The sequence below is a fragment of the Brassica oleracea genome, chromosome C2 (assembly GCF_000695525.1).
Source record: "Brassica oleracea var. oleracea cultivar TO1000 chromosome C2, BOL, whole genome shotgun sequence".
Lineage (NCBI taxonomy): Eukaryota > Viridiplantae > Streptophyta > Magnoliopsida > Brassicales > Brassicaceae > Brassica > Brassica oleracea.
The window spans coordinates 15762922-15771306 of NC_027749.1; the positions used below are offsets into that span (position 1 = coordinate 15762922).

The window sequence follows — 8385 nt, forward strand, 5'->3', positions numbered from 1 at the left end:
GTACCATCAAATAAGTAATCTTATAATTAATAATATTTTTACGTACAATCATATAAATTAGTACATATATTATATTTTTAAATTTCAATGTGAAATATAAAAACCATAATTTAAGTTGGTGTTTGAAATTGAGCTTTGTATTGTATTTTTCTTATGTATATTGAAAACATTTTTACAGTGGTTATTGAAAAATATGTAAGTAAAAATAAAATTTTGAATATATATGTATATTCTTGAATGAATTTTTGATATAAATCAATTTTAAATTATTATTTTGATTTGAATATATATATCAAGTAACATAAGCTCATTACTTTTTAATATAATGTAATGGACTTCCAATTTTTTTAATAGCATAAGTCCATTACTTTTTTTTCTAACTTACTGCTATTCATGTTTCCAAACATCACTATTTTTTTAACTGCTATCTATGTTGCCAAATAAAAGTTTAAATTACTTTTACTTTAATAAGATAGATACAAAAGATATGACTCCTTTATTTTCTCATAAAATAAATATTTCAATTATATTCTATTATCAGTATTTGTTATTAATTCTAAAACTCTTTTTTTCAAAACAAAAAACGTAAAAAATTTAGTCAACTAAATTTTATCTTAACTAAATCTTTATTATATATATAAGTTTTGTTTGTAATAGAATTATGAATATAATATACAATGTTATATAAAACTATAGTATAAAACAAAAATACTAATCTTTTAGATATAAAACTAAACCATATAAAATTTTAAGGATCAATTTGTAAAAAAAAAATCAAAAGTAAAATAACATTGTGGATAGTGTTTCTTCAACTCTGAGGGGGTACTATTCATATTTTCATTTTTCTTATAAAATGATACACCAAAGAGAACGTTTTTCTTATAAGATATTTACATGCAGGCTCTTTGTTTGAGGAAATAATAGAGTAAGAAGATAGATTTTGTGGGCTCTTTGTTATGATAATTTATGTAAATTAATTATTTTTTCTGACCTACCCCCGTTCGGCCAATCTCCACCTTGTCTAATTAACATAAGGAAACACATGAAAACAAAATGTACTTTATGTATTCAATTACGATTAAAATTATTTTGATAATAAAATCTTAATTTATTTAGATTAGCTGGAAAAAATAAATCATTTATTTTTTTTAAAAAAAAAGATTTTTCATAACACATTATTTTTCTTATAAGATATTTACTTAAAAAGTATTTTATTTAACTAATAAAAATTGATTTTTTTCTACATAGATTACATATTTAATATTACTGATATATGTGTGATTCCAAAAACGGAGAGGCCTACACGGATGACGGAGCTGAGACCAATCAATTTATGTAATGTAGGGTATAAAATTATTTCGAAGGTTTTGTGTCAGCGATTGAAATTATACCTCCCCTTCCTCGTATCAGAAACTCAATCGGCATTTGTGCCAGGAAAGTTGATTTCTGATAATATTTTTATAGCCCAGGAAATGTTTCATGGATTACAGACTAATAAAGCATAAGTATGTCAAAGAAAGTATATGGAAATTAAAACGGACATGAGCAAAGCTTATGATATGGTGGAATGGGATTTTATCAAAGCTTTACTACAAAAGATGGGTTTTGATTTTCATTGGATTAAACTAATGATGGAGTGTATATCATCGGTTCAATATCGGGTTTTACTAAATGGTCAACCATGTGGTCTCATTATTCCACATAAGGGGTTTACGTCAAGGAGATTCTTTATCTCCTTATTCATTTATTTTGTGTACTGAGGCTTTAATTGTAAATATTAAGAAGGTGGAGAGAAGGAAAGAATTAACCGGAATGAGGGTAGCCAGAGCTTGTCCATCGATATCTCATTTGCTTTCTGCGGATGATAGCCTCTTTTTTTTTGTAAAGCTCAAAGAGAAGAGTGTCAAACCATTCTCAGAATCTTAAAGGAATATGAGGTAGTATCAGGTCAACTCATAAATTTTGATAAGTCTTCGATTCAATTTGGGCACAAGATTGAGGAATCTTCCAGACAGGAGTTCCGAGATATTTTGGACATCCATAATATTGGAGGAATGGGATCTTACCTAGGTTTACCAGAAAATTTTGGGTGCTCCAAGATACAAGTTTTTAGCTTTGTGCAGGATCAGCTAAATAATAGGGTCAATGGTTGGACTTTTAAGCTTTTCACAAAAGGAGGAAAGAAAGTGATCATTAAATCAGTGGTTACAACATTACCAAATTATGTGATGTCTTGCTATCGTTTACCTAAGGCAACCGCAAAAAAAAATGACGACCGCGGTAGCACAATTCTGGTGGAGTCCAGAGGGAAGAACAAGAGGCATGTACTGGAAATCATGGGATAAAGTATGTGTAAATAAGGATGAAGGAGGTTTGGGGTTCAAAGACATCACTGATTTTGATACAGTGATGCTTGGTAAACAGTCATGGTGTCTGATAGAGAAGCCAAACACAGTATTTTCTCGAGTTTTCAAAGGTCGGTATTACAGGAACGCCTCACCCCTGGAACCGATTCTTTTGTATTCTCCGTCATATGGCTGGCGGAGCATCATATCTGCTAGATCTCTGGTAAGCAATGGACTAATCAAAAGGGTGGGATCATGATTATCTATATCTGTATGGAACGATCCATGGCTCCCAACCACTCGCCCGAGATCAGCTAATAAAAACCAACACAATTATGACCCATACCTCACAGTGGATTCTCTTATTGATTCTACTTCGCCAACTTGGAATTCGCAGGCACTTTGGGCTTTGGTGGACCCACATGATGTGAAAATTATAGAAAGCATACCACTGAGCAGAACTCAGATGGTAGATAGGGATGGATGGCATTTCACAAACAATGGAAAATATACGGTTAAATCAGGATATCAGATAGAACGGGTTTACCCAGACAGGGACAAACCACCATTAATGTTTGGATCCACGGTTGATGTATTGAAAGCGTTTTGCTGGAAAATACGGTGCCCACCAAAGATAAAACATTTTCTATGGCAATTGGTGACGAGATGTATATCAGTCAAGAAGAATCTGCAAGCGCGAGGGGTAAATGGAGATATAAGTTGTGCGAGGTGCGGAGCCGATTAGGAATCGATAAACCATGTGTTTTTTGAATGTCCTCCAGCACTTCAGGTTTGGGCTCTCTCAAAGATACCATCAAATCCAACTAATTTTCCAACAATCTCACTCTTCACAAACATGGATCATCTCTTCTGGAGAGTTTTCTCGCAGATGGATGATCATCAGTTTGCCTGGATACTATGGTATATTTGGAAAGAAATGAATAATAAAGTTTTTAGTAATCTGGACATTGATCCTAGGGACACGCTTAATTTGGCAGAAACAGAATCAACACGTTGGGCTGAGACACATATATTGAATGAACAAAGGAATGTACGACACATTGAGGTTACGACTCTACCGCCAATTCCAGAAAGATGGTGTTTCACAGATAGTTCCTGGAAGGAGAATGATATTTTCTCCAGACAGGGTTGGCTCAGTACTCTAGAAGGATTTGATGGGCTGTTAGGGGCGAGAAATGTTCGGGCTAGTCTATATCCTCTTCATGCGGAGATGGAAGCACTACTCTGGACAATGGAATGCATGAGAAACTTACGTCAATTTCAAGTCACGTTTGCAACAGATTGCTCTCAATTGGTGAAAATGGTTTCAGAACCAGAAGAATGACCAGCTTTTGAAAATTATTTGGAAGATATTAAGGTCCTAAAAGAAAGTTTCCTCCAATCAGAAATTATCTATGTACCTAGGACGCAAAATACAAAGGCGGATAGCCTAGCACACAGTGTCAGGAAGCAACCATTTTTCGTCGTTCACATGGATCAATATCTTCCGATCTGGTTTACAGAGTCAGTATGAGTCTGTATAAGCTGATGACCCCAAAAAAATTATATATTTAAAACTAGGTAAATAACATAAATAATTACAAATTTACTCAGCATAGTTCCAACAATATGGTTATGTGAATATATGTTAATACGTCGTTTGATTGGAAAATGTTTAAGATGAATGCCAAAATAAGAAATGCGTATGATCCAGATTTCACAATATCGTTGAATATACTATGGTTAGATGAGAATAAATATGAATATATGAGATTCTTATCTACAAAGTGTATCCTAAAGAATGAATGTCCACTTATGTTTCCATCACATATTTCCAGTGGGCCCATCTTTTACTTCAAGATATTGTTTAGAAAATGTTTCTACACCTGTGACAAAGGCTTTAGCGTAAATCTAATTTTTCAAATAATTACTTCATTTCAATGAAAACACTTGTTTTTTGTAGCTAAATTTAATGATGACAATTCAAAGATTAAATGTACTTGTCATACTATTCTTCAACTTTAGTAGATTTCATGTTTTGAGCAATTGTGATTTGTTTTTCTTGAATGAAAATTCAAAATCAATGATTTATAGAACATTCATATTTATTCATCAGACATTTGAGGATCCGATAGAAAATGTCTTTCAATCATGAACACAAACGCTAAATCCGAAATTTTTTTTTAGAAAAAGATAAGATTGTATAGAAAACATATGATAAAATCAAAGGTGGGGAAGGATAAAGTTTGTTGTTTACACAAAGCAACAAAGCTGTGAAATTAAGCATCGCCGAAGCTTAGTGGCTTAAAGGCGATGAAACTGATGCACTGGGCTTGACGGTTGTTGTCGAATCCGATGATCCTAATGAAGGCGTTGGGGTACTCCTTCTTGCACTCTTGAACTTCCTTCAACACTTGAGATGAGTCAGTGCATCCAAACAAAGGAAGCTTCCACATTGTCCAGTATCGGCCACCATAGTATCCAGGGATGTTTCCGTGCTCACGGTACACAAAGGTATGCTACAAAAAAAAAAAATACAAACCATAAATAGAGACTCCTTAATTTCATTTTCTACAACACAAATCTGCATATGATATCTAAGCACAGTTTGAGATGGTTACAAGATTCATATGGTGATTATCTATAACATAGTATCATTTACAAGATCTATCTATTCCAGATATATATAAACAGTTCTTTCAAATTTTCTTACCTCCAACTCGAATTCTATACATGGTGTCCATTTGTTGCGGATAAGGTAGTCAACTTCCTTGGCTATTTCAACATCGGTAAGGTCAGGAAGATAAGAGAGAGTCTCAAACTTCTGCTTGCCAACAGGAGGCCACACCTGTTTATTACCAATCAACAAAAGAATATTAGTTTTGAATAATTCATAATTGAAAACCATCAATTTATTTTGGGTATAAGAAATATGTATGACCTTCATGCAGTTAACTCTTCAGCCGTTGCTTGTGATGGAAGTAATTTTGGTTTTGGCCTTGCATGTCACTGGGAAAGCCGCAGAGGACTTAAGTCCAATGAATGGTGCGACCATTGTTGCATGAGACGGAGAAGAGGCTATTGTAGCGGAAGAGAGCATAACGGAAGACATATCCCCTTTTCTATTTGTTATTTACTATGTGAGTTAGGTGTGGGTATAGTGCTTTGGTCGTTTATATATAATGGTATCAACAATGGAAACAAGCCGCGGAGTGATCAGAGGGTTGAAAATACATGAGATTAGTAGAATAGGATTTAGACCGTTTGATTTTGAGTGGATATGTGTGAATTTTAATTGCATGGTAACAACCACAAATGCTATGGAAAGGTGGTGATATCTTTATCGGTTTGAACCACTAAAATAATGCCATGTGGAAGATAGTTCCATGAGTCTTATTTTTATCTATGAGTGAAATGTGTGATGGTGGTGCTACTCATTTTATTTCCTGATGGGTTTGACCCATCCCATAATGGGAAACAAATAATAATACTTTATGTTTTATATATTTTCTCCCTGTTTTTATCTTGAATTTTCTTTAAAATGATATGATATGGTGAGGCCCAAATTGAAACTCATATTGGGTTTCAAAATTTTTAAAGAATACTCAGACTCAAATTGATAACCTGAAAATATGTAATTTGAATAATTGATGTGAAAGTCAATTTATTAAAAAATATCGATTTATTAATTTGGAAAATTTCAAATTACTTTTCATCACAAGTTATCTCTCCTTTCTTCAATAATATTTTATTTTAGATTGAATTTTACTTTGTTCCAAATGGCGGACAACTTGCATCATGTAAGTGAAAATCTGAATCTTGGAGTCGAAGATGAACCAATAGCCTTGTCGTGTGTAATAAATTGGTCTGGTGAAATTAATTTTCACTTATATAAAGATACTAGATTTAGAAATCAACATTTCATGGCGATAATAATCACTTTGTTTCGGATGTTGGGCTTAATGGGTATCATCACTGGTTGAATAATTGAAAAATCAAAATTCTAACTTTTTTTACCTTGAGAGGATGTGATGGAACCAAGGCGTTTAATGATTGTATGTTGATAATTTATATATGGGTTCAGAATATGGATAACCTTTCACTTAACACAATACCATTATTGGTGAAAATTTGGGGGATACCAGATCAAATTCTCAAATACTCCTTCTCAATTTTAATCCCATATACTCCTTTCTGTAAATTTAATTTAACATTTTCATTTTTATTTAAGTTAAAAAGACCCATAACCTTTATTGATTTTAAATATTTACTAATTATACCATCTTCTTTAGCCTAATTTAATCATTTCCTCTCATCCACGTAATTCATTCTACGCTTCTCTCATTCTTTTTCTTTTTCAAGTTCTTCTTTTTTCACCTCTCTTCGTCATTGATTCTCCTTAGAGAGTAGGCCTGGGCATAAAATCAGGAACCCGAAATCCGAACCGAACCCGAACCGAAAAAACCCGATTCGTTATCTGACCCGAAACGTAAAAATATCCGAATGGGTCTTGTAGGGTGGTACAAAAAATACCCGAACCAGAAGTATTATTAACCAAACCCGAACGGGTAACCCGAAAAATCCGAAATTAATAGTCAATATAAATATTTTGAAATATATATAAGTATTCCAATTATTAAATTCAATATTTGTGGTAATATTATATATAATAATAAATATTAAAATTCTAATAAATGCTTTAAGTACACAATTAGTTATAAATAAGTATTTTATAATTTGCTCATTGAAATAAAAAGTCTACTCTCTATAAGACAATACATATTTTTTTACAAATGATGTTTGCTTTCATGCTTGATTTAACATTTTATTGTTATTTTATCAATTTTATACGTGATAGATTAATTTTTATTTAATTTAGATGTTTTTCTTTATGTTTTACTTCAAAATTTTGTTTTTAACTTTGGTTATATCCGAACCGAACCGATATAACCTGAATCCGTACGACATATGATTACTTTATGAGTTTTATGATGCAATACAATTTTGAACCGAACCCGAAGTGTTATTATCCAAACCCGACCCGTACTAATAAAATTTTAGTATGGGACCTATAAGCGTAAACCCGAAAATCCGAAAACCCGAAAAACCCGACCCGATTGCTAACGGATACCCGAACGCCCAGGCCTACCAGAGAGTGAGGTTTAGATTTTATTTTCTTCTTTTTATTCTTCGTCTTTTACAATTTTGGAATGGGATTTTTGGAAATTTTCTCCATGTTTCTTCTTTTTAGATATTTTCATTTTTTTTTTTTTTTTGCATTCGATTTCACAATATGGATAACCTTTCACTTTTAACACAGGGGGATACCAGATCAAATTCTCAAATACTCCTTCTCAATTTTAATCCCATATACTCCTTTCTGTAAATTTAATTTAATATTTTCATTTTTATTTAATTTAAAAAGACCCATAACCCTTATTGATTTTAAATATTTACAAATTATACCATCTTCTTTAGCCTAATTTAATCATTTCCTCTCATGCACATAATTCATTCTACGCTTCTCTCATTCTTTTTCTTTTTCAAGTTCTTCTTTTTTTCACCTCTCTACGTCATTGATTCTCCCGAGAGAGTGAGGTTTAGATTTTCTTTTCTTCTTCTTATTCTTCGTCTTTTACAATTTTTGAATGGGATTTTTGAAAATTTTCTCCATGTTTCTTCTTTTTAGATATTTTCTTATTTTTTGTTTTTTTTTCATTCGGTTTCCCTCTCTTTCCATTCGATTTCATAGATTTAGAAAGAAAATATGAACTATAAAAAAGTTAAACTACAAACCCAGAAAAAAACAGTAACACCAAGTTATACAACAGCTCGAGTATAACTTGGTAAAAGTGTATAGTTTTGTATAACTAGAACTTAGTTATACTAAGTTGGCCATTGTTGAATGGTACAACTTGGTATAATTAGAGTTCTAGTTATACGAAGTTTCGAACAATTGTACAATTTGGTATAACTATAAGCTAGTTAAACCGAGTTTTACCCTCACCTATTGAAATCTAAATTTTGAATTTTAATTTTT

General features: G+C 32.1%; 1 pseudogene; it reads right to left on the minus strand.

Moving 5' to 3' along the window:
- Positions 1-4463: 4463 nt before the first annotated feature.
- LOC106325499 lies at positions 4464-5490 on the minus strand (annotated as a pseudogene).
- Positions 5491-8385: the final 2895 nt, after the last annotated feature.